Below are 25992 nucleotides of genomic sequence, written 5' to 3'. Positions count from 1 at the left end.
GCTGCGAATGCAGCTATTTATACCCTGGCCTCTAGGTAGCGGCCAATAGGTTTAAAGCAACCTATTGTCGCCCTAGAAGCAGCCAATGGCGGCGCTGGACACGGGTTGTCTGAGGAGCTGGGAGCCGTTAGCCAGCTTCCCTGCTTAAACAACCTTCCAGCAGTTAACCCCACGTGATACTCTTTAGTAAGACAAAACCCAATACATTACAATTATGATTATCTTGTGCTAATGCAAATCAATGCCCCAATGTCTCCATGTATATGGTAGGTTTCAAATATCTTTATGAAGTTAATGTGACAGGGGCTATAATGTCTTACAGGTCTATCCACAATCTATCTAGTTGAATGAAAAGAAGGACTAGGGGTGATATAATAGCAGTGTTCCAATATTTGAGGGGGAGGGGTATCTATTCTCAAGAGCACCTGAAGGCAAGACAAGAAGCAATGGATGGGAACTAATCAAGGAGAGAACCATGCTAGAACTAAGGAGAAACTTCCTGACAGTTAGAACAATTAATCAGTGGAACAACCTGCCTCCAGAAGCTCCGAATGCTCCAACACTGGAAGTTTTTAAGAAGAGACTGTACAGCCATTTGTCTGAAATGGTATGGGGTTTCCTGCATGAGCAGGGGTTGGATTAGAAGACCTCCAAGGTCCCTTCCCACTCTATTATTCCATTATTTTGTTATGATAGGAAACACTGGTTTTCCAAATATGCAAGCAACTAGGGATACAGGACATTAGTCAGGATCCTCATGTGCAAGCTTGCATAAATCGTAAATAACATCTGAACTATGGGAAAAAGGTCTTAGCTTTATGAATTTCATTTAAGTAGGAAATCCTTACTGTATGAATATTGTTTAGGTTCTTTGCATATCAGTCCTAACTACTACAGCCAATGATTGAGTATAATTGGAATTTTAATCCAGCATATCAAAGATAATAATTCACCCATCTGTTGATTCAGATATAGGGAACTGAAAGATGCATTGTAATTTTTTAAAAAGACAAATAATTTTTCAGACTGATAATTACTAGGAAATGTTTCTTGTCCTGACATGTTACACAGTGTAACTTTTTCTGCTGGATATCTCCTGTTTCTGTAAATTTTTAACACATCTTTTAGTTTGATTTTCATGCCTTTTTAAAGCAACTGTTTGTTATTACATACCTTTTTTATAGTCTTTAAGAGCAAGCAAGAGCACTTCACCTTTTATGCCGTACAGAAATAATTCCCTCCTACGCTGAAAAATAAAAAAGGAGACAAATGATTTTCACTTGTGTCTGGAAAGCATCTAAACTCTGGCAATCTAGTTCCATTTCTTTTTTCTTCTTTGGAAATATTGAGATTTTTTTTCCTTCCAATTTTTGAAGAGTTGAGAAAATATTGAAGAAAGTAGAGCAGAAGCAGTAGTAAGTAGCTGGAAACATAGCATAGAAATGCTCTGAACGCAGCTTGATATGATGACACTTTAATGACCTTATTGTAAAATGTACAATAAGAATAAAGCTACTGAGTCAAACATGAAAGGTAAATGTTTCAAAGCAGCAGAATAGAAGAAAGACTTTTCCAGGGAGGGTTGAAGCACCCTGGAAAGGAATGGAAAAGTTGTGGTTATGAAATGTAGCTCCCAGCAGTACCAACAAAGAGGGTCAAGTGATGTGCAAAAACATAGTGTCCCAACCTTGCTCCATCTGTAGATTGTCATGGTTCCGACAGATGAAACTCTTCAAAGAACTCTGAGCCATTGTTTACCTTAAAGAATCTTTATTTGAGAAGCATATCATCGGCACTTACATGGTCAAAGCCAAAATCTGAATTCCCCTCCCCTGAGCACATAGTATCAAAGCACAATTCCATCCTCTAATTAACAGTCATAAATCACATTCTCCAATTAGTTTGAAATGCAGGATTTCCCTCCAGTTCTCCCAACTCGCCAATTATTATCATGTCTTATTTCAATAACCTTGGTTCACACACTAGTTACAGTATTGTTATGTCTAACTAAACTCCCATGCACAATCCTCCCCCCCCCCCGAGTATCATCTAATTCTAACTCTAATTCTAAGAATAAAACACGAGAAGGAAAATGGTTGCATCTCCATATGTTGTCAAAGCAAAAACATCCAATGTTAGCAGCATTGACATAGATCATAGAAACATTGTTGGGGAATTTTTATTTTCCATAAACCCCAATTGGGAAGCCTTTTTGTTGTTGTTGTTAGGAGATGTGTTCTCCTAGGATAAACTTTTGGAGGAACATGGGCCAGTTGTGGGAATGGTTTAAACTAGCCTAAATCATGAATCACCATTTCTCCCTGGTCTCCATCTCTCTTCTTCTAAAAGAACTGGCCCATGTTCCTTCTTTTAGAAGAAGAGGCTGTTGCTAGAGGTCTGAATAAATTGTTTATGGTGGTCCACTTAAAATAGCCAAGGAACAAATATAGCTTTTACACCAACAGTTGCTTGGAGCGGCGGGGGCGCGAAAATGCTGGAGTGGTGGAGACGTCGTTTAGCTGGTTTCCGAGATGGCTGACGGTGAAGGGAGTGGGCCTCTCTGATATGGTGACCTGGCCTGGTGGTGGAACGCGGACGCTGTTGCCTCGGACATTTGTGAGGCAAAACTTAATCTCTGCGCCGCCAGAAAATCATTGGACCATGTTGTGGTTTCCCTTCTTGACTGACTATCATCCAGTCTTTTTTGCAACATGGAAGTGACTTATGTAACCAGAATCTCTCCTACCATTTTGTGACCATGCCGGCTTATTAATCCTGATGTATTTCATAGATTCTTTGCTCTAACTCCCTCCCCTTCTCCCCCTCCCCTATAATAGAAGGCCCGGGTTGTAACCACTGTGGGAGAGTGGTTAAGTTTTTACATCTGCTGCCTCCCAGAGGTGAGAGCTCTGGGGGGTATTGCTCCCCCGGTTTGTATGTACCAGGTTGCCCCCCGGCTTTGACCGCCGTGAGAGGGCGGGATTCGATCTATCCCGGGATTTCCCAGCTCCAGTGGCAGTGGAGCTGGGCTGGCTCTCTGGTCACTTGCCTTCGATTTATTTATTTTGAGATCCTCCCATGTTGAGTTGATCTGGTCTGCCTTGCTGTTTTTTGTCGGACTTGTTAAGATCATGCGTCTGACTTATTTGAGCACGACCTTATACGCTCTCAGGGGGGCCCCCCCATCCTGGGAGCGACCCGCCTTACTTTTTACACCTCCTCTTGATGAAGGGCCCGAGTGTTGGGACCCTGAGAGATGGCTGGGCATGGGTAGGGGCCTCCGATATAAGCCAAATAGGAGGCCCCTGGTTAGTTTTTTGGTTAAATTTTTTAGGAGGTTAGGGAGGGGGGTGGGAACTTCTTTTGGTTGTTCGGATATGGGGGGCAGTCCAGCAACCACTGTTCAGGCCAGGGCCGGGATTGATCGCGGAGGGGAGGAGCGGAGGTCGGTCGCCCCCGGGGCTCCAGGGCAAGTCGTGGGAATGCCTATTCCCACGACGTTAGGGAATGGCAGCAGGTGCAGGAACAGAGGGCCGTATCGACCTCAGGGAAGGCCTCTCCGCTACTTGCAAGCGGTGAGGCGTTCCGACCCTCTTGTTCTACCCCGAGGTCCCGGGAGTGAGGATGTGCAGCCTCCTGAGCTCCGGCTGGTGTACCTGAATGCCAGGTCTGTCGTTAATAAAGCTCCTCTCGTCCATGACTTGGTCGAGGGTGAGCAGGCGGACCTGGCTTGCATCACGGAGACTTGGTTGGGCCCAGAGGGCGGTATTCCTCTGGCTGATCTCTGCCCACCAGGTTTCCGGGTGCTACACCGGCCTCGGGCTCAGGGTAGGGGTGGGGGAGTGGCTGTTGTTATGAGGGAGACCTTAGCTCCGCGGGAGGCCACCGTTCCGCAGATAGTCGGGTGTGAGTCTCTCTTCTTGAGATGCGGCCCTGGTGCGCAGTTGGGCTTGCTGCTGGTGTACCTTTCGCCTAGTCACGCAGCAGCAGCCCTGCCTGAGCTTCTCGATGTCCTCTCTGGGTTGGTGGTTGAGTTCCCGAAACTTATAGTTTTGGGGGACTTCAATCTACCATCTCTGGGAGGATCATCTGAGTTGGCTCGGGAGTTCATGGCTTCCATGACGGCCATGGACCTGACGCAAGTAATTTCAGGACCGACTCATGAGGGAGGTCACACCCTTGACCTAGTTTTCTTATCTGGGCGGTGGTTAGATGATCTTGGTGGGGGCTCCCCAATTATTATGCCCCTGTCATGGACCGATCATCATCTCCTGCGGCTGGTCTTCCGTTTTGCCACCCCCCGCCGTGGGTGTGTGGAACCAGTTAGATGGTACCGCCCCAGACGCTTAATGGATTCCGCGAGATTCCAGGCAGCGCTGGGGTCCCCACCTGCCTCCCCCACTCACAGCTCGGCAGATGCCTTAGTGGAAGCTTGGGAAAGGGCAGCCACTGAGGCTCTTGACCGAGTTGTACCCTTGCGGCCCCTGACCCGATGCAGATCCCGTCGAGCTCCATGGTTCTCCGCGGAGCTCCGGGAGATGAAGCGCCGGAGACGGGGCCTAGAGAGCGGTTGGAGGTCCAGCCGATCCGAATCCGACCGATTGCGACTAAGAACCCATATTAGGTCTTATCTCGCTGCGATAAGGGTGGCGAGTTCTAATCACTTCGCTACCCTTATCGCGTCCGCAGATAATCGCCCGGCCGCTCTGTTTAGGGTGACTCGCTCCCTCCTTAATCAGGAGGTGAGGGAGGAACCCTTGCAGGGTCGTGCCGAGGAGTTTAACAATTATCTGTCGGACAAAATCACTCGGATTTGGACCGGTCTGGACTCCGACTGGGCAGAGTCTGGCGATCAGGACGCGGGTGGTCTTGTCGATATCACTTGGGAGGAGTTTGATTCTGTGACTCCGGAGGAAGTGGACAGGATTATGGGGAGACTGAGCTCCACCACATGTTTATTGGACCCGTGCCCTTCCTGGCTGATTTATGCAGCCCGGGAGAGGACACGCAGCTGGTTCCAGGCAGTTATATCAGCTTCTTTGAGTGAGGGTAGCTTCCCTGCCGTCTTGAAAGAGGCGGTGGTGAGGCCCCTCCTCAAGAAGCCTGCCTTGGACCCAGCTGTATTGAACAACTTTCGTCCGGTCTCCAACCTTCGCTTTCTTGCGAAGGTTGTTGAGAGTGTGGTGGCGCATCAGCTCCCTTTGGTCCTGGATGAAGCGGATTATCTAGACCCGTACCAATCGGGTTTCAGGCCCAGGCACAGCACGGAGACGGCATTGGTCGCGCTGGTGAATGATCTCTGGAGGGCTCGGGACAGGGGTCATTCCTCTGTTCTAGTCCTATTGGACCTCTCAGCGGCTTTCGATACCATCGACCATGGTATCCTGCTGCGGCGTCTCAGGGGATTGGGAGTGGGAGGCACGGTTTTACAGTGGTTCTCCTCCTATCTCCAGGGACGCTCGCAGTCGGTGTTGACAGGAGGGCAGAGGTCGACCGCGAGGTCTCTCGTTTGTGGAGTTCCTCAGGGGTCGGTCCTCTCGCCTCTCCTGTTCAACATCTATATGAAACCGCTGGGTGAGATCATTCGTGGCTTTGGAGTTGGGTATCATCAGTACGCTGATGATACCCAGCTTTTTCTTTCTACCCCAAACCACCCCAGTGATGCCCTCAACGTGATGTCCCGTTGCCTGGAGGCGGTTCAGGTCTGGATGGGGAGGAACAGACTTCAACTCAACCCCGACAAGACCGAGTGGCTTTGCATACCTTCATCCCGGGTCTATTCGGATATTCCATCTCTTTCTATGGGGGGTGAATTATTACCCCCCGTAGATAGGGCTCGCAACTTGGGAGTCCTCCTAGATTCGCGGCTTACCTTGGAAGATCACATGGTGGCCGTGACTAGGGGGGCTTTCGCCCAGGTTCGCCTGGTGCGCCAGTTGCGGCCCTATCTAAGCCGGGATGATTTATGCACGGTCACTCACGCGCTCGTGACCTCTCGTCTAGACTACTGCAACGCTCTCTACATGGGGCTTCCCTTGAGGACCACCCGGAGGCTCCAACTGGTACAGAATGCAGCCGCGAGAGTTGTGTTGGGAGTTTCCCGATACTCCCACGTGACACCTCTGCTCCGTGAGCTGCATTGGTTGCCAGTTGTCTTCCGGGTGAGATTCAAGGTGCTAGTAATGGTGTTCAAAGCCCTCCATGGCATGGGGCCGGAGTACCTCAGGGAACATCTGCTGCCGGCATCAAGCTCCCTGCGCCCTGTGCGTTCCCACAGAGAGGGCCTCCTCAGGGTGCCACCGGTCAGAGAATGCCGTCTGGTGGCCCCCAGGGGGAGATCCTTCTCTGTGGGCGCCCCGGAGCTATGGAACCAGTTACCGGTTGAGCTCCGGACGGCGCCCGATCTGCGCTCCTTTCGCCGCGATCTGAAAACATACTTGTTCGAGCAAGCCGGCCTGGCCTGAGGGGGGATTGGTGGGGTTTTTTATCATTCTTATTGGGGTTTTTACTATGTATCAATTGTATTTTAATCGGGCATGCATTTAATTATCTTTTAATTTTTGTAAATTTCTGTGTTTTATTCTTGCCCTGTACACCGCCCTGAGTCCTTCGGGAGAAGGGCGGTATAGAAATGATAATAAATTAAATTAAATTAAATTATTACTTATTTATTGATTAAACACATATAAGACAAAATCCATGTAGACTGAGGGCCATTTATGTAATACCTAATATTTTCTTTTTTTCCACTTTTTTCTTTTTGATGCCCTTGATTCAATTTTCGACTCCTGGTGATTGCTTGGACAAATAGTTTTCTTGGCAATTTTTTTTCAGAAGTGTTTGCCTTTGCCCTCTTCCTAGGGCTGAGAAACAGTGACTAGCCCAAGGTCACCCAGCTGGTTTCATGCTTCAGGTGGAACTAGAACTCACAAGTCAAGCCTGGTGCCTTAACATTTTACCAAACTGATTTTCTAAAAGAGGGGTCTTCAAACTTGACCCTTTTATGACTCGTGGACTTCAACTCCCAGAATTCCTCAGCCAGTGTGCCTGGCTGAGGAATGCTGGGAGTTGAAGTCCACGAGTCACAAAAAGACCAAGTTTGAAGACCCCTGCTCTAAAACATCCATAGGAGCAAATTAATTTAAATGTCTGTAGAACATGAAATAAGTCAGGGGTAGGCAACCATGCTGGTTCAGGAATTCTGGGAGTTGAAGTCCACGAGCCATAAAAGAGCCAAGGTTGCCTACCCCGGTATAAGTAATCAACTATAATAAATGTGAGAACAATAAAATATCCCTATGAATAAATGTATATAGAAAGAGCCACAATAATGTTACGATAATAAATAAATCACTGGTTGATCATCCTATAGTCATAAATAAAATAGTTGCTACCAGTAACATCAAACCATAGCATCAAAAGTTTTAAACCAAACTACCCTGACTTTGGACAGTTTGAGAAATGGAGGTTTATAAGGCTGTAATGGATTGTACAGATTGGGGCAGAGCAGCTTTCTAACAATATTTTTTTCCTTGTGTGAAACCGATGCTGCCACTTATTGTTCTGGTGCTTTCATAGGCCACATGTTTTGAGAAGTAGCTCTGAATTACTCAGCTCCTGGATGCTAAATAATAAACCTTTATTGTCAAAGTACAACATGTGTACATTGAGATTAGCTGAGCCTCCCCCTGTGCTCTCACCCCCCAACACACAGTGACAACAAACCCTCCATCCTACCACACCATGTGAACCAACTACACCACACATGCTCTGTCAACTCCTGCTTTACGTTAAACTATTTAACTATTATCCCACCACTGGATGAATTCTGTTCATTTTTTAGAAATTGAGGGACTGGAAAATTGTGGGGTTAAAACACTTATAGTCCTTTTCTAATGGAAACATCATCAAGAGGGATACTTTGAAGTAGAGGATACATAGAAGAAGTGAGTCCTTTCGTTCTCCCTGATGCCCCCTAGTCCCCAGGCTCAACCTTGCCCTTCCCGTCTTCCTCTGGACTTTGTGATGGACAATTCTTTTTTTTTTTAGCTTTATAAGTTTTTTATTGTTTTTTAACCTTTACATACATATGTTATGTTAGTTTTTCAAACAGCATGCGATCTGGATTCATATAACACTAATACATAATCAAGTCCTATTCTTTGGTTCTCTCTTCTAACCATTTGTAGAATAAATTCCAGCTTTGGTAATATTCTGTTTCTTCTTTATCTTTCAGCCTCATAGTTAGTCTGTCCATCTCTGTGCATTGCAGTAACTTTTTTATTACCTCTTCTTCTGAAGGTATTTGTTCATTTTTCCAACATTTCGCATAGCTTATTCTTGCTGCAGTTACAATATGTAAAACCAAGTATAAATTTTGCTTATTAATCTTTTCTGGTACTATACCTAATAAAAAGAAATCAGGATTAAATACTACATGTTCTCCTAATATTTTTTCTAGCCAAGCATGTATTTTTTCCCAATAGGCCTTTACCTTGTCACATGTCCACCAAATATGATAGTATGTACCTAAGTTATGTTTACATTTCCAACATTTACCTGATACATTTTTAAATATTTTGCTAGTCTAGCTGGAGGTAAGTGCCATCTATAAAACATTTTATACAAATTTTCTTTATACGCAGTTGACATTGTCAATTTATGATTTCTCTCCCACAATTTTTGCCATTTTCTTAATTCTATATTATAACCAAAGTTTTCTGCCCGCCTTATCATTGTCCCTTTAATTTGTTCACTTTCCATGTGATGGACAATTCTATTGTCTGGAACCTTCCCCCTAAACATTTGGGTGGCAAATATTCTTATGTGTTTTAGATAATTACTGGAATCCATCTCTTAACTTATCTTTCCACGATTTTCCTCTTCTTTCCTCCCATCATTTTAATCAATCTGTTTTAGATAAACTGTTCTCAATTTTATATCAAGGAAGGCAGTTTTATTCTCGTTACTTGTATGCTGCTTTAAGATATTTATAGAGAAATATAATTTTTTAAAATGAGTTAAATAAAACTTATACAGGACCCTGTTTGTGAAATAAAGACATGGTGTCATGCCATCGGAAAGAAAATAGCTCTCCCATTCCCAAAGATGCTTTATACGAAGAGACATACCATCTGGCTAATGGCACATACGGCTGTGGTTCTGCATGGTGTTTGCTTCATTATTCTTCCGATAACTAAATCACAGCAACAATAATGATGGAAAGCCACAGTTTCAACCATCAGCTTTTTTTCCCCCTGCCCAGTTAACAGTTCCCCCAGGAATCTCCCAGAATATTCCGTCTGTAATCTAGTACTATGGATAAACATTTGCTATGGGTGGGAAATGTAAATTTAGTTTACAAGAAATTTCAGACTTGTAGATTTCAACTCCCAGAATTCCCCAGCCAGCACTGGGAATTCTGCGAGTTAAAATCCACAAGGGGAGTTGAATTCTGGGAGTTGAAGACCACAAGTCTTAAAGTTGCCAACTCTGGACACCCCTGCTTTAAATTTTTTACTGAACTCCTGGTGGATAATCAATATTAGGGGTCAGCAGGAGCAATTTTATTCTTTCACATCTTCTTAGCAATTTGTGAAGATGTTTCCAGAAAGGCTTTCCTATCAAATGGGGATTGCTTCTTTTCCCCATTTCACCCTACCCCAAAAAGGGGTGATGGTGGGGTTAAAAATGCAGGATGAGAAATGACTAGACACCCAGAAATGAACTCAGTGAAGGTAATCCAAAGACGACACCTCTATGAAACTTAATTCTGCTTGTGAAGCTGATCTCACCTTGGTTTTTATATTTCCCTGCATTTGGTTTATATTTCTCTCCAGTGAAAAAAATGTTTGAGAAAGGAGGGAAGAGAAAAACAATTGCAGAACTTCTGATGGGCTGGCAGAAAACCATTAAAAATAGAGCTGGGATTTCGATCCCAGGGTAAAATGTGCCTTTTGTTATTGAGAATTCTCAGAAAATCCTCCAAAGGATTTCTAAGAGAATTGGAGAATGTGTGGGCCTTTAGATGTTGCTGAACTGCTATTCCCAGAAGCCTCACCTGGTCTGACCAACACACTCAGATGGTGGGAATTGAAGTTCTGTAATATTAGAAGGCTGTAAACTTCTCCATCATGATTTTCATCATGTCTCTCTCACAAAACATCTCTTTGGTAGCCCCGATGTCTTTGATTTCAGGAAAGTGCAACACAACTTATTTGCCATTGTATTTTTTTTAAATCCCATTTATATCCCGCCCTTCTCCGAAGACTCAGGGCAGCTTACAATCTAAAGCACAAATCAATGTGCTTAGCAATAGCCTTAATTCTATGTATATGCCTGCTTATTAGGGATATCGCACCCCCCCCAGCGGCATTATTACAAAGTCAGCTTATTGCCCCCAACAATCTAGGTCCTCATTTTACCTACCTCGGAAGGATGGAAGGCTGAGTCAACCTTGAGCCTGGTGGGACTCGAACCTGCACTAATTGCAGGCAGCTGGTGTTACTTAAGGAGGGAGGCATTAGCCCACTGCTCCACCAAGGCCCTGCCTTCCTCTCACTGCACCTCTTTGCCTTTCCCTTCTGTGATGCTTCCCTTGCTGATGGTCAGTAGATGGTAAACTAGAAGAAGAACTCATTTTTTTGCAATGGTTACTTGATCCTAGTTAAAAATATGACGAGAAAACATTTGCGAGGTACAGTATTACTAAGGTCTCCCTATTATGAAGAAAATCTACATAAACGGTACTAAATGCTAACACCTGTGATTTCAAGCAACTTCTGAAGTTCTATTATTATTAGTAATACTATTATTCTTATTATTCCCAGCCAGTTCTGGCACTGTCATCCTGGCAGGTGATATGTGGCACAGGAGCCCTGCTGCTTTTCCTGAATGTTCCATGTTTACATTCAGCCAGCAGCTGAACCTTTGTGGGCTTTTCATTTTAATTGGCAGCTCAAGCATAACAAATGAAACAAAAGTTATATTTAGAGCCATGAATAAGTCTGCATTATGAGGGAAAGAACATACAGTACAAAAAGCGTGGGGAAATTCATTTTTTTTAAAAAAAAAATCCCGAAGCTTTTTCCTACCTGAATGTTTGAATTTCCATTTGAAAACAGATGAGAGTTAAAGCTGGTGTTGTGTGAGGGAGTTCTCGTGGAAGTTGTCTGTAGTGTTTATCAGTAATGGACAGCGCCGTAGCTATCAAACCATACTTTGATTATTATTTTTTTAATAACAAGAGTTCAGTTGAAGATGCCTTCCTCCAACTGATTCCCTTCAAGTGTATGTTTTGAACTCATGCTAAATAGAGGTCATGAGGATTTATTAGCAATAGCACTTAGACTTATATACCACTTCACAGTGCTTTACAGCCCTGTCTAAGGGGTTTACAGAGTCAGCATATTGCCCCCCATCAACAACAACAACCTGGATCCATTTTTCACACTTAAGATCCTTGCAGCATCCCTGTTGCCACATGATCAGAATTTGGGTGCTTGGCAACTGGTATCTATTTATGACGGTGGCAGCCTCCCCTGGGTCATGTAATCCACCTTTTGCAACCTTCTGACAAGCAAAGTCAATGGAGAAGCCAGATTCACTTAACAACCGTGTTAATTTAACAACTGATGTGATTCACTTAACAACTTGGCAAGAAAGGTGGTAAAATGAGTCAAAGCGTACTTAACACCTGTCTCGCTTAGCAATGGATATTTTAGGCTCAGTTGTGGTTGTATGTTGAGGACTGACTCTATTCCAATGGAGTCATTAAAAATACCACCAAACCTTTAGAATAAATACCTGGAAGGCCCTGGAAATATATTCAGTAATGCTAGTTATATATCATGCATTAATTTTAACAACATTCCGATACACATCAGATCAGAAGGCAAAAGGGGCAACTATGCAACAGTTGCTATTATATGCCCTTCTTTTTGCAGCCATTCAAACACAAAAGGGAATTTTCCTTGTTTGTGCTTGCTAATTTGTAGAGAGTCATATACTAACAATGAAAAAATTTAAGTAAGTTTCTTTTATTTTGGCTGAAGGAGACACCTCCACCAACTTTTAATTCTACTTTGGTCATTATTCTCCAGCTGAACAATTTTATATCATGTAGAAATAAGGCCTTCCAATTGTTTTTTCTTTTTACGACCCTGAAATCCCCTTTATACAGGGTAGAGTCAAGGTGACTGAATAGAACTGAGAGCTTACTGGCTGGATGCCCTTCCTGATGCCTACATTGAGTTTGCAGCAAATATTTTCTCTCTGCACCCAGAGAGAGAAACATCTGTTGCTACCTAGGATTGAACTCTCAATCTTCCAAGTAGGAGGTAAGAGTCTTGACCACTAGGCCACCACGCTGCTGATATAAGGTTTTCAGATGATTTATTGACTCAGGCTTTTACTTCTGAATTACAAAGGAAAGATGTGAACAGTCATATTTAGTTACCAACTCCAAATTAATAGGATTGTCAAAAAAGAAAATAGAAATCTTTCAATCTAAGTGATTGTTCTTTGATGCAGGGTCCTGCAACCACATAATTGCATTTTAGTACAGTTTTGCCGAAAGCCAGCATTTACTTTTGTTTTGTGGCAAAACCAGCCCAAAGCAAACCATTGGCATGCTTAACCATCACAGCATTCATTTAACAACCGCTACATAAAAGGTCATAAAATCTAATGAGTCACACAAGTGTCATGACTTACATCCTTGATGGGCAGCCTCCATTATGGCCATAAGTCAAGGACTTCCCTTTATGTTGCTATTTTGAATTTTCTGTGGAATTGTTGGCACTTGGACTGGAAAAATGTTGTGTATTGGAGCTTGTCTCCTCCTTTTTAAAAAAAGAGATATAGTGCCTGATTATCATGTTAAACTTTGGGTTTTTGTTTAGTCTAGGATACTGGAACCATTTTAAATGAGGTTTTAGTAACTTACAACTAAATGGGGTCTTAGTTGCTTACAACTAAGTTGCTTACAACTAAGAGTTGAAATGTGGAATATTGAGTTTTACATATGTTGATTAATGCTATTCTTGTATAGCTGTGTTTGAACTTTTTGCTGATAACTGGATTAGAGAAGATTATTTTTTGATTCGTGTATTAAGGGAAGAATTTTACATTAGTTAATTAAGAGGAGGTGAAAAGATTAAAAGATGTTTATACTTGAAATTAGAGTGAGAAATTGCTTTCTTGGGGGGGGGCTTCTTTCTTTTTTGCTCTCTTTCACTCTTTTTTTTTGGCTTGCATTATATTTTATTCTTGTTATTAAAATTACATTTAAGTCAGCATATATAATTTCAATAGAGCAAAAATGCATGAAAAAATATTTTTTTAGAATGATATAGTCCTGACCTTGTAAATGTATCCCAGGGATTTCTATAAATTAATTGCTGTTCTTAGTAGCAAGTTAAAATTAAGTAGATATAGGGAAGAGTTTCATCTTTCACTAATCATTTAATAACAGTTAATTTACACTTTTCAGAAGACCACATTTTTGGGTGAGGATTTGCCAGTGAATGTGAGGACATTGTATCTTTTCTCTCTTTAATTGACAAATGAATGTGACAACTTTGTAATGGCTTCCTAACTTTTCTCCATAAAGCAATTAGTCTTCCTGAGAAAGAAAACGAAAACTATTCTCATAGGTCACAGTTCCAACTTCCAACAAGACATGTGCAGAAGGAACTTCTGGTCCAGCTGCCTTACTTTAAAAATGGTCCTGAGACCAGTTAACATGTTAGACTTCTGGAGAAAAAAGGAGGAACCTGCCCCACTTTACATCGGGGAGGACTGTGTGGAGAGAGTTTCCTCCTTTAAATTTCTGGGAGTCTACCTCTGTGAAGATCTGACCTGGAAAGTTAACACAACCCAGGTGGCTAGAAAGGCCCAACAGAGGCTTCACTTTCTTAGGGTCTTGCGGAAGAACAGGGTAGAACAACGGCTAATGACCCTGTTTTACCGGTCTACTATAGGGAGCGTCCTCTCGTATGGTATTGTGGTTTGGTATGCTGGTCTGACAGCCGCGGACAGGAAAGTATTACAGAGGGTAGTGAGCACAGCACAAGACATTGTGGGCTGTTCCCTGACACCACTGGATGACATCGCCAGGGCTCGTTGCCTTGGAAGAGTGAGGAAGATTCTCAGGGATGACTCACACCCTGGATGGTATCTCTTTACTCTCCTACCATCCGGTAGGAGATATAGGAATATAGCCAGCCGTACCAACAGGCTAAAAAATAGCTTTTATCTGTGAGCTGTTAGGCTTTTAAATGGGACACAATCTCATGCAGAATTGACTTGGGAGGCCGGTGTGTGGTGTAGTTGGTTCACATGGTGTGGTAGGATGGAGGGTTTGTTGTCACTGTGTGTTGGGGGGAGAGAGCATGGGGGGAGGCTCAGCTAATCTCAATGTACACGTGTTGTACTTTGACAATAAAGGTTTATTATTATTATTATTATGTCCTGATAAGAGAGGAATAAAGCCCCTCTTTTGGTTCTCCATCCATCCCTTTCTGCCTTCTCCAGTGGGTTTATAGACCTGGAGTTTATTGAAAACAATTAACGCAATTGGAACAATGATCCCTACTTAAAACTACAACAGAAACTCTTATGGGGCCAAAGGAAGGGAAGTTCATTAAAGTGCTGACTTTCCAGGAATTCTGAAGTCTACTGCTTCTCTTCTAACATTTCTTTTTCTAATGCTCCCGAGAAAAGTGATCTCCTATCCTATTTCTTCCAAGGGCATTGAAGACCCTTTTTATAACCAGCATGAAATGTATACATGCATTCTAGCCGTTCCAAATAGCTATTACTGCTGCTACCTGCTTTAAAAACAGCAACAACTAGCAAATCTAGTGCAAAGCTTAAAAAGTAAAATTGTGCTGCAACCAATTTCAAAAACTATAGTAAGGATTCATGAATTACATTATTATTATTGGCCAGGTATTTAGACTGGATTTGGAATTTCCCCCCCCACCTATCTTGTCTTTCTCAAGGACCTGGGATAGGCAGATGTTGTTGTTTAATAATATTAAAGGTATTATTGTTATACATTGCTATTATATCATTAATACAATAGTAATAATACAATATCTTTAACACCCTCAAACTTAAGTATTTTTCTGTTTTCTGAAACATGCAGACATGCAAGTGTAACGAGTGGGTAAAGTAATAAACGTAGCACTGGTGTCCCAAAGGTGCTTGTTTCCAAAGGCAAATGGACTTTCTGTTTTGCTTGAAGACTTTTTGCTTCTCTCCAAGAAGCTTCTTCAGTTCTGACGATGAGAATGGATGAGAAGAAAAACTTCTTCAAGCAAAACAATGAAAGTCCAGTTGCCTTTGGAAAAAAGCATTTTTGGGGCAACCATGATCTTGATGACTGAGAATCTCCATAGACACATAGCGCTGGTGTCCACAGAGGATGAAAAACCTCACAATGGTCACTTCAGTGGGACAATGAAAGCCCTGCTCCTTTTTTACATGGATCAAACAATCATCTTGACATTTTTTTTCTCTCTCCCCTCCAGAGATTCTCTAAATATACATCGATTCTAGAGTTTTTGACAACTATTTTCCAAGTTTAGATGTGATGAACAAGTAGGTGGGATCCATCTTCCTCTCACCCATTTCCACAGTGGCTTCTTTCCAGGTTTCCCATCATTGGAGTAAGCCAGCTGCAGAACTTGGCAAAGGAGAGAGGTGGTCTGCTTTTTTCCAACCTTTTTTCCTGAGCTTCAGAGAAGGAAATCTGGAAAAACCTATGTTCCATGGATATCCCATGTAACACCTCTTCTCCGCGAGCTGCATTGGCTTCCAGTTGCCCTCTGGGTGAGATTCAAGGTGCTGGTGATGACCTATAAAGCCCTAAATGGCATGGGCCCGGATTATCTAAGGGAGCACCTGCTGCCAGCGTCAATTTCCCATCGTCCTGTGCGCTCCCACAGGGAGGGCCTCCTCAGGGTACCACCGGTCAAGGATTGCCGACGGGCAATCCCCAGGGGGAGGGCGTTCTCTGTGGGCGCGCCTGCCCTATGGAATCAAGTGCCAACGGAACTCCGGACTGCCCCTGACCTTCGTTCATTTCGCCGGGATCTAAAAACCTGGCTCTTTGAGCTGTCTGGTCTGGACTGAGGGGTTTAATGTTTTTAAATTGTGATTTTAATTTTTGCGGCTAGACTTAATTTAATTTAATTTTAATTTTATATTGGATTGTTTTTAAATTTTGCCTTGTAAACCGCCCTGAGTCCTTTGGGAGTAGGGCGGTATATAAACCGAATTAATAAATAAATAAATATTTTCCCAAAGACCAAGGGTGTGTGGGCCTAATTCTACATTTAAATGCATTGCACAAGAAACCCTGGGACTGAGCTGCTATCTTCAGTCTGATTTAAAGATATGCTGATTAGATATGCTAAGCAGGATCCTCTGTTTTAAATAGGAGGCTGTTTTGTTTTTTTTAAAAAAAACCTCGTTATAACTTGCTCTAGTTTATTTGCTAACAATAATAAATAAGCCATAGAGGAGAAACAGCCGGAAATTTGTTACTGCAATGAGACTGTCCAGATTTAATAAACTTGAAGCAACAATTTTAAATTATGACTATCCCTACTCCCCATCTTTTAAACTGATGATCAAAATCAGAGAACTAGAACTGTGTGATTTGTATTTTATTGAGAATATTGCAAGAAGAAATCTGCTCTTTAAGACAGAGGACACTTTAATTGGGACGTATATTGCTGTAACCCCTTGCTATTTTTATTTGTTCTTTCTTTTTAACGTATTTATTAGATATTTTATACAGAATATATAAACAGGGAAAGAAAAAGAACAAAAGAAAGGGATGAGAAAGCATGATTATAGACAAGTGAACAAGGGATTTACAAATGTCATAGAGAATATAACTTTCCCATACAGGTAGTCCTCAATGAGCCTTGGTGGAGCAGTGGGCTAATGCCTCCTTAAGTAACACCAGCTGCCTGCAATTAGTGCAGGTTCGCATCCCACCAGACTCAAGGTTGACTCAGCCTTCCATCCTTCCGAGGTAGGTAAAATGAGGACCCAGATTGTTGGGGGCAATTAAGCTGACTTTGTAATAATGCCGCTTGGGGTGTGTGTGAAAGCCCTAATAAGCAGGCATATATATAGAATGAAGGCTACTGCTAAGCTTGTAAGCCGCCCTGAGTCTTCGGAGAAGGGCGGGATATAAATGGAATTAAAATAAAATAAATAAAATAAAATAAATTTATAATAATTCATTGAGTGACTGTTCAAAGTTACAACAAAACTGAAAAAAGTGATCCATCACAAGATCCTCACTTGACACACCCACACCCAAAGCCTTTATAAACAGACAAACACTGACACTGACACCCCCTGAACTCAGCACAACTACCTAGCCTAGTAACGAAATGTTTGGAAACCAACCCACAAGCTCAGAGAATGATCCTTCAGCCTCATCCTACACCCAAGCAATAGATATTTGCCGCTATTGCAGAACTAGTATTTTCAGCTTCCTCCTTGTGTTGTGGTATCATTTTAGGCACTATGGTAGACATAAACTATAGCCTAGCATACACTTAAGTGGATGCTGTTTGTTTCTCTAATTAGAGAACTATAGCTTCTGCACTATCCTGTCCTTACTCTGCCTATTTAGATAGATTTAGCTAATTTGGGCAACTGGTGTTGCTAAGCAACTGAAATACTCTTCTTTCTACAATCCCCCCCTTCCCAAAAACACTATTCAAGAGACAGATGTTAAAATCCCTCGTCTCTTTTCCTCCCTCACAAAATCATGAAAATATATCCTGATCTAAAAAAACCATTTATTTTCCTAGAAAATCAGAATTCTAAATTGTGTGGCAGTTTTTCCACCGATCGAGGAAGTCTCTACCGTGTTCAGTCACCTACTACTTCCCTAATCCAGGGAAGGTAGATGTAGTAAGCTGATTTGCCCTTCTTCAAGTTTATGAGTACAGTGTCCCTACCCTTATTCATGGCTAAAGAGGCATGACTGGAAGACAAGAAGACATCCCTCCAACTGAAGGGAAAAGATATGCAGAAGTCAAGTATAGACCTGTACAGGCCAAATGAGTCATAGGATTTGGTTAATAAAGATATACTCTTTTTGATATGCTGTAGCAGGACAGTTTTCCATGTCTTGTGCGCCTAATCAACTCATTATAGCCAAGGTGAATGATGCATTGGTCTATTTTTAGGGATTTTTTTCCCCTTGGAAGACTCTGCCAGCTAAATGGCAGTGTGCCTGCTACCTTGGCTGTTCCTGAAAAAGTCAGCAAGCTGAGAACTGGGAGTTTTGGATGGGAGACTACAGAAAATGCGAAAGCTGTAAATTAGGCCAGGAAATCAAATACAACATCCAGAATAGCAAACTACTTGGTCTTGTTGCCAAGGAAATTATATAGATGTGCCCATGAAATCCTTAGCAGTGGAGCTCAATTCACAATAGGCTTTATCTTTACTTTTTTGTAAACGCGTATGTTCTTTCTTTTTTCTTTTTTGCATTGTCATACCCACCTGTTTATTTTCTTATTTGTTTTGTGGTGAGCATTTTAACAGGGTCAATTTACAAAATAGCATCTCTACTAATGGTATATACAGCCACAGGGACTGTGCATGATAAATGCAATCCCAGTGCCAAACCTCACAGTAGTGTTACAGATGCTTGTTTAGATTCATATCCTGGGCATATTTGCTGGAACTGCCTTGAATCCTCAAGTTTTCTCATGGCATCATCTGTAGGGGAAGCCGAAATCTGCAAAATGACATGTACAGAGTCATGATTCAAGCTCTATCCCTTTGAATATACCTTGACCCATCATTGAATCAAAGCATTGCACTTGCCTTCTTGCAGATTTCGATCATTTTCTTCAGATGCTCCTGAAATTGAAAATAAGTAACATACAGGTAGTGGCACTGATGGAATGGGGCATTGAGAATCTAATTTAATGAAAAATGAGGTGCATAACTATTTGGAAAGAGGGGTGACCAAAAAAGGAAATCCTCCATCTTTTCCATATCCAGTATTTCCTCTAGGTTTGTCTTCCCCTTCTGAGTTAAGTCATACTTTCTTCTGTTGTTAAATTCCATCTTAAAATCTCTCTCCTCTGTTTCGTATTACGTTGTCTGTTTTTTCTGCTCACTCTCTATTTTTATTTTCTGAGAATTTTTGTATTGTAAGGTTAAATTGGAGATATGTCCATTTATATACTGCTCAAAAAATAAAGGGAACACTTAAACAACACAATGTACTGTATTTAATAGTAGGATGTCTTATTTTGTGTTCCCTTTATTTTTTTGAGCAGTATATTTTCAACGCTATTTTTGATTTCCTCATGGTTTGAGATCATTGTTGTTTGAATTAGTTTCAACATAGCATAGATCTCCTTCTGGAAAGTATTTGTTTTTTCTTGGTCCATTCTTTCGGCAGGTAACGAAAAGTCAGGGTTTTCCTTTCTAAGATCACAAAATAGGTTTCCTCCAAATCTGCCTTCTCATGGTCTATCTTAATCTCCTTGGAATCCTCTGCTATTCCCTTTTTCAGTTCTTTCATATCTTTTGTGACCTTTCCTGGCACCCTATGCAGTAAAACTGATGGATCTCCAAGCTATGTAGCAAGCCATTCCTGCCCTTTCAATTCTCAACCATCTGGAACTTCCTCAATAGTCTGGCGGTGTGTGTGTGTAGCGAAGCTTTTGCCACCGTAAAGAATATTCAGCCCCTAGGGGGAAAAAAAACAAAAACAAATTACTATTGTAAATACTGTTTTCCAAATGAAAAAAAAACCATCTGTTTAAAGCCATTCTAAAAAGCTGCCACTTAGTTGTCATTAATGTAGATGGCCTTCACATAAGAAGGGTGGATTTTAAAATTATTAGTTTTAAATACAACAATGGCAAGGGCGCATGGTTCTGACTTCATTTCATAGCTAATAACATTTGCTGTGAAGCAAAATGTAATGCTGATAAACTATTGATTTTATGCTACTAACAAATGTGTCTTTCCGATAGATTGGCTTTAATCTGAGCACATACTGAATTTAATAATCAATTCTCTAAGTGGCTATCTGCAATGCAGATCACAAAGCATTTTAAATGCAAAGCCGAAAATGTTCCTCTTTTCTTGCTAGGAGCTTTGGTGTATTTCTCTAAATTCTCAACCATAGCAAAAAATTATTCCAGGAAATGTCTGCCTGTCTGCTTGTCTGTCTGTCTATAAAAAATGTCAAGAAAAGTGTTGGTTTCCTTTGGACATATTTTAGAGTTTTCCTCCAGCTTCGTAAAACAGAGTTCAATCCTAAAAAAAAGTCTTAAAACATTGTCTCGGCTTGGTTTTTGATTGTAATCTGTTCTGCAGGTCAGTGGTTTCCCATTATTACATCGTAATGCCATAGCAAGTACAGGTCTAACTCACAAAACTTGGCAAGAGAATAAAGCTGTCAATAAAAGATGCTAGGACAGGGGTCTTCAAAGTTGGCTTTTATAAATAGCAAGTACAGGTCTAACTCACAAAACTTGGCAAGAGAATAAAGCTGTCAATAAAAGATGCTAGGACAGGGGTCTTCAAAGTTGGCTTTTATAACTTGTGGACTTCAACTCCCAGAATTCTTCAGCCAGCGTGCCTGAAGAATTCTGGGAGTTGAAGTCCATAAGTCATAAAAGGGCCAACTTTGAAGACCCCTGTGCTAGGATACCAACAGCTGAGGTTATTGATGCAAAAGGGGCTGAATATTCTTTATGGTGGCAAAAATTCCCCTGAGTTGTGAATAAAGGCAGGACAGCTCTGGTATTCAATTCAAAGTTTATTAAGCTCTTTCTTGTTTTGCATTTCTTAACATGGTAAGCCATCTCAGAATTTTTCAATGGAAAATTATGAACAAGAAAGAGTCCAAAATAGTATAGAAAAAGTGCGTTAAAAAAACACACAGAAATGAGTATTTCTCTGGGGGGGAAAAAACCCCATATCACAGAATTAAGCATAAGACGTGTTTATAAGACATTTCTATTTTAGGCTAACTTCAGAATAGAAGAGAATATTTGTAGCTCAGGGTTGAACTGTGGAACTCTTGGAGCTCTCTGCACTTGGTGGTTTTCTTGCAGACATTTTATTACCCAGCTAGTAAGTGGTAGTGAGTGTGGGCTTTGCTCCCTGTTGATTAAATAGCTTGCCCTGCCAAGGATGGGGATGTGACTTTTTCCTTGGTAGTTCCTTGATTAGGTCACTATTTTATGTTTGATTGTTTGCTTGTTTGTTTGTTCCCTTGGTAGTTCCTTGATTAGGGTATGTAATATGAATGTTGTGTTGTTCAATGAGTTTGCACAACATACCATTCACATTACACACCATTTACTAGAGATTTTTTTTAAAAAAAAAAGCTAAGAAGGAAACAAAAAGATCAGAACATATCCTTTCTAACAGCCAACAGCCAGCTTAAACAAGGTTTAACACCAGGCAAATAAAGCAGGGATTAACCCCACTCTCACTACAACTGATAATGTTGCCTAGCCAGGTAATGAAATGTCTTTAAGAAAACAAGCTCAGAGAGCACCAAGGATGCCATGACCTGTGAACAAAAATTTCAGTATATTTTTGTAAATATTTTTAAAATAAACCAATGCAATTAAAAGAGCTTGGGCTATTAAACATTTGAATCTAAGAGAAGTGAGATGGCGAGATTTTAATATATCCTACTTGCAACATCTGTTGATGTGCCACAAGCCCCACGTAAAATGATGTACCACATGAGTAATCAAAAGATCTCAATGTTCATATTGGAAGCAGCAGAAACAGAAAAATGCCCCAGCTACAATTTGTGGACAGGATTAATTATCCATAAGTGACTCCCTAAAAAACTTTGCCTGATTAACAAAACAGTGACTTCAGGTTTCAACTTCTTAGATTGCCTTTCCCAACATAGTTGATCTTATATTCTGGATACAACTCCTAACTTACCTATTGTGAGCAAGGCCAGCTAGTGTTAGAGAAAGCTATTATCTAAAACACCAGGAGAGCACATTGGAAAAGCTGGTCCAGAAATAAAATGGTTCTCTGGAAGAAACATTTGAACAAAATAGGAGGTTATGCCTTCTTTCACCCACTGTTAGGAGGATCGGTAACAAGGAAACAAGTGTGAAGCTTCCATCTGAAAGTTTAAGAAAAACAAGAGAAAACAAAAGATAAACAGGGACAGTAAAAAACTATGCAAGAACAACAAAGCAAAATATGTAAAATAACAATAAAAAAATAAAGCCAAAAGAAAGAATGACAGCATGAAAGTGCAGCTGAATAATAAAATTCAAAAATATATAGTAGCTAGTAAACAGATATAGCTAGATTTTAGAAGTTAAAAAATTGAATATAACAATATTTAATTTAATTTAATTTAATTTAATTATGGGACTTATATGCCACCCTATCTCCCGAAGGACTCAGGACGGCTAACAACAATAAAAACAACAATAAAAACAATAAATACAAATATTAAAATAAATTAAATTTTACAAAGCCCCACTAAAAACCAGTAAAAATTAAGAACATAATTAAAACCCCCAACGTCAGTCCAGGTCGGCCAGTTGGAAAAGGTATGTCTTTAGGTTGTGATGAAAGGACCGGAGATCTGGGGCCATCTGAAGTTCTCGGGGGAGCTGATTCCAAAGGGCAGGCGCCCCGACAGAGAAGGCCCTCCCTCTGGGGGTCACCAGCTGACATTGTCTGGCCGACGGCACCCTGAGGAGACCCTCTCTGTGTGAGCACACAGGGCGATGGGAAGTCATTCCTGGCAGCAGACGGTCCTGCAAATATCCCGGGCCTAAGCCATGTAGGGCTTTATAAGTAAGAACCAGCACCTTGAACCTCACCTGGAGGGCAACCGGCAACCAATGCAGCTCATGCAGGAGGGGTGTAATATGGGAGTATCGGGATGCTCCCATCACAACCTGCGCGGCCGCATTCTGCACCAGCTGAAGCCTCCGGGTGGCCTCCAAGGGCAGCCCCATGTAGACAGCATTGCAGTAATCTACACGGGAGGTAACGAGTGCATGAGTGACCGTACGTAAGGCATCACGGTCCAGATAGGGGTGCAACTGGCACACCAGGTGAACCTGGGCAAATGCCCCCCTGGCCACGACCCCTATATGGTCTTCTAAATTGAGTCGTGCATCCAGGAGGATGACCAAGTTGCGAGCCCTATCAATGGGAGGCAACACCTCTCCCCCCATAACCAAAGATGATGAATCTTGGACAACACGAGGTGCCGATATGTAGAGCCACTCGGTCTTGGCCGGGTTGAGTTGGAGCCTGTTCTTCCCCATCCAGATCTATACCTCTTCCAGGCAATGGGACATCACGTCGAGGGCATCACAGGGTTGGTTGGAGTGGAGATGAAAAGCTGGGTATCATCAGCATATTGATGATACCTCACTCCAAAACCACGTATGATCTCACCCAGTGGGTTCATGTAGATGTTGAACAGGCGGGGAGAGAGGGCTGACCCCTGAGGCACCCCACAATCAAGGGGCCTTGGGGTTGACCTCTGTCCTCCTGCCAACACCATCTGCGAATGGCCCGAGAGGTAGGAGAACCACCGTAAGATGGTGCCTCCCACTCCCAACACCTGGAGATGTTGCAGCAAGATACCATGGTCGATGGTATCAAAAGTTGCTGAGAGATCTAATAGGACCAGGATAGAGGAATAAACCCTATCCCGAGCCCGCCAGAGATCATCCACCAGCGCGACCAATGCCGTCTCCATGCTGTACCCGGGCCTGAAACCCAATTGGTACGGATCCAGATACTCAGTTTCCTCCAGGACCAACGGGAGCTGCCGTGCCACCACACTCTCAACAACCTTCGCAAGAAAGAGAAGGTTGGAGACAGGACGAAAATTATTTAAAATAGCTGGGTCCAGAGCAGGTTTCTTGAGGAGGGGCCTCACCACCGCCTCCTTCAAGGCGGCAGGGAATCACCCCTCACTCAAAGAAGCATTGATCACTGCCTGGAGCCAGCCTCGTGTAACCTCCTGAGCCGCATAAACCAGCCAGGAGGGACACGGGTCCAGTAAACATGTGGTGGCACTTAATCTACCCATGATCCTGTCCACTTCATCCAGAGTCACAGGGTCAAACTCCTCCCAGATAATATTGGCCAGACCTATTGCTTCCTCCTCATCAGATACTGCCCAATCGGAGTCCAGGAAGGTCCGATTCTGAGTGATCTTGTCCAGCAGATGCTGACTAAACTCCTCGGCCCGTCCTCGCAAGGGATCTTCCCCTGTCCCTTGATTTAGAAGGGAGCGGGTCACCCTAAACAGGGTGGCCAGGCGATTACCTGTGGACGCAATGAGGGCGGCAAAGTAAGTACGCTTCGCCGCCTCCATTTCCACAAGATAAGTTCTAGTGAAAGATCTTAACTGTGCTCGGTCAGATTCAGACCGACTGGATCTCCAAACGCTCTCTAGGCCCCTCCTCCGGCGCTTCATCTCCTGTAGGTCCATGGAGAACCATGGGGCCAACCAGGACCTGCACCAGGTTAGAGGCTGCAAAGGAACAACGTGGTCGAGAGCCTCAGAAGCAGCCCGTTGCCAGGCGTCAACCAAGGTCTCCACCGGGCTGTGGGAGAGGGAGGCAGGAATCAAACTAAGCACCGTCTAAAACCTTTCTGGGTCCATCAGGTGCCTGGGGCGGAACCGCCTGGTCGGTTCCGCCTCCCAGCAGTGGAAGGTGGCATGACGGAGGCCCAGCTGCAGGAGATGATGATCTGTCCATGAGAGGGGCTGTACAGATGGAGAAACCCCACCCAGATCATTAAACCACTGCCCGGAGATAAAAATAAGGTCGGGCGTGTTTCCCGATGTATTCATTAGTTAATTTTTGTATGTAAAATGTGTATGCCACCCATCTCCCAAAGTTGCAGAGACTCTGTGTAAGGGGTGTCAAACTCGCAACATCACATAACCTGTCATGACGTATCACAACTTTTTTTCCATTGCTGGCAATAGGGTGGGTGCGGTTTCGGCATGGTGCATCCGGCCTGCGGGCCAGCATTTTGACACCCCTGCTCTATATAATAGTAGAAGAGTTTAAATTAATTAGTAATTTGCCAGATCTGAAGTAGTCTCTCTCTCTCTCTCTCTCTCTCTCTCTCTCTCTCTCTCTCTCTCTCTCTCTCTCTCTCTCTCTTTCTCGTCAGTTGGGACTGTTATTGACTGGCATATGACAGACACAATAATTTTGATGAATGGGTAAGTCAATACCAGAGTCCAAAAGTAAGGATTCATCTTTATCAGTTCATCTGAAATCAAGTTTTCTTCTGTTGCCCAACCATTTTTCAGCTGAAGAATAAGCTTGTGAATCTTGTCAGGAACCAGTTGGGGCTGGGCTGGCCTATGGTTTCAAGACAACTCAAAAGAGATTTTTTTTCCTCATGATTTGTTGCTAAATTAGACTGAGCCCATAAAGTTCAAGAGGAATCAGTCTAACGCAGCTGATTTGTTTGAGAATTATATCAAGACACCAAAATGCTGACCATTTTTCAGTCTTGACCATTTTAGCAAGTTTTGACCAGTTGTTTGATTGGATTGCCTGTTTATTTTAACACTTTAGAAGAGTTTTTTTCAGTTCAAATACCAGTTCCCTCCAGAAAACAGCACTGTTAACTCCAGAAACCCTGTAAGATTTAGTTAGTTTAACTTTAGCTGTATCATACAAGAAACTGGAGGAAACTCTTTTCTAGGGTTCTTCATTAAGGATTTAACAATTAGATTCTCCAAGTGAATAGAATAGAGCTGGAAGGGACCTTGGAGGTCTTCTAGTCCAGCCCCCTGCTATGGAACACCCACAATTTCTGAAGGCAAGCTGTTCCACTGCTTTATTGTCCCCACTGTTAGAAAGTTTGGTTAGGAAGTGGATATTTGATGAATGGGATAGAATGGAATGGAATGGAATGGAATAGAGTAGAGTAGAGTAGAGT

Source organism: Vipera berus (genome assembly GCF_964194415.1).
Source record: "Vipera berus genome assembly, chromosome: 1".
Classification (NCBI taxonomy): domain Eukaryota; kingdom Metazoa; phylum Chordata; class Lepidosauria; order Squamata; family Viperidae; genus Vipera; species Vipera berus.
The sequence above is the reverse complement of the archived record's forward strand: the minus strand, read 5'-3'. Positions refer to the sequence as shown.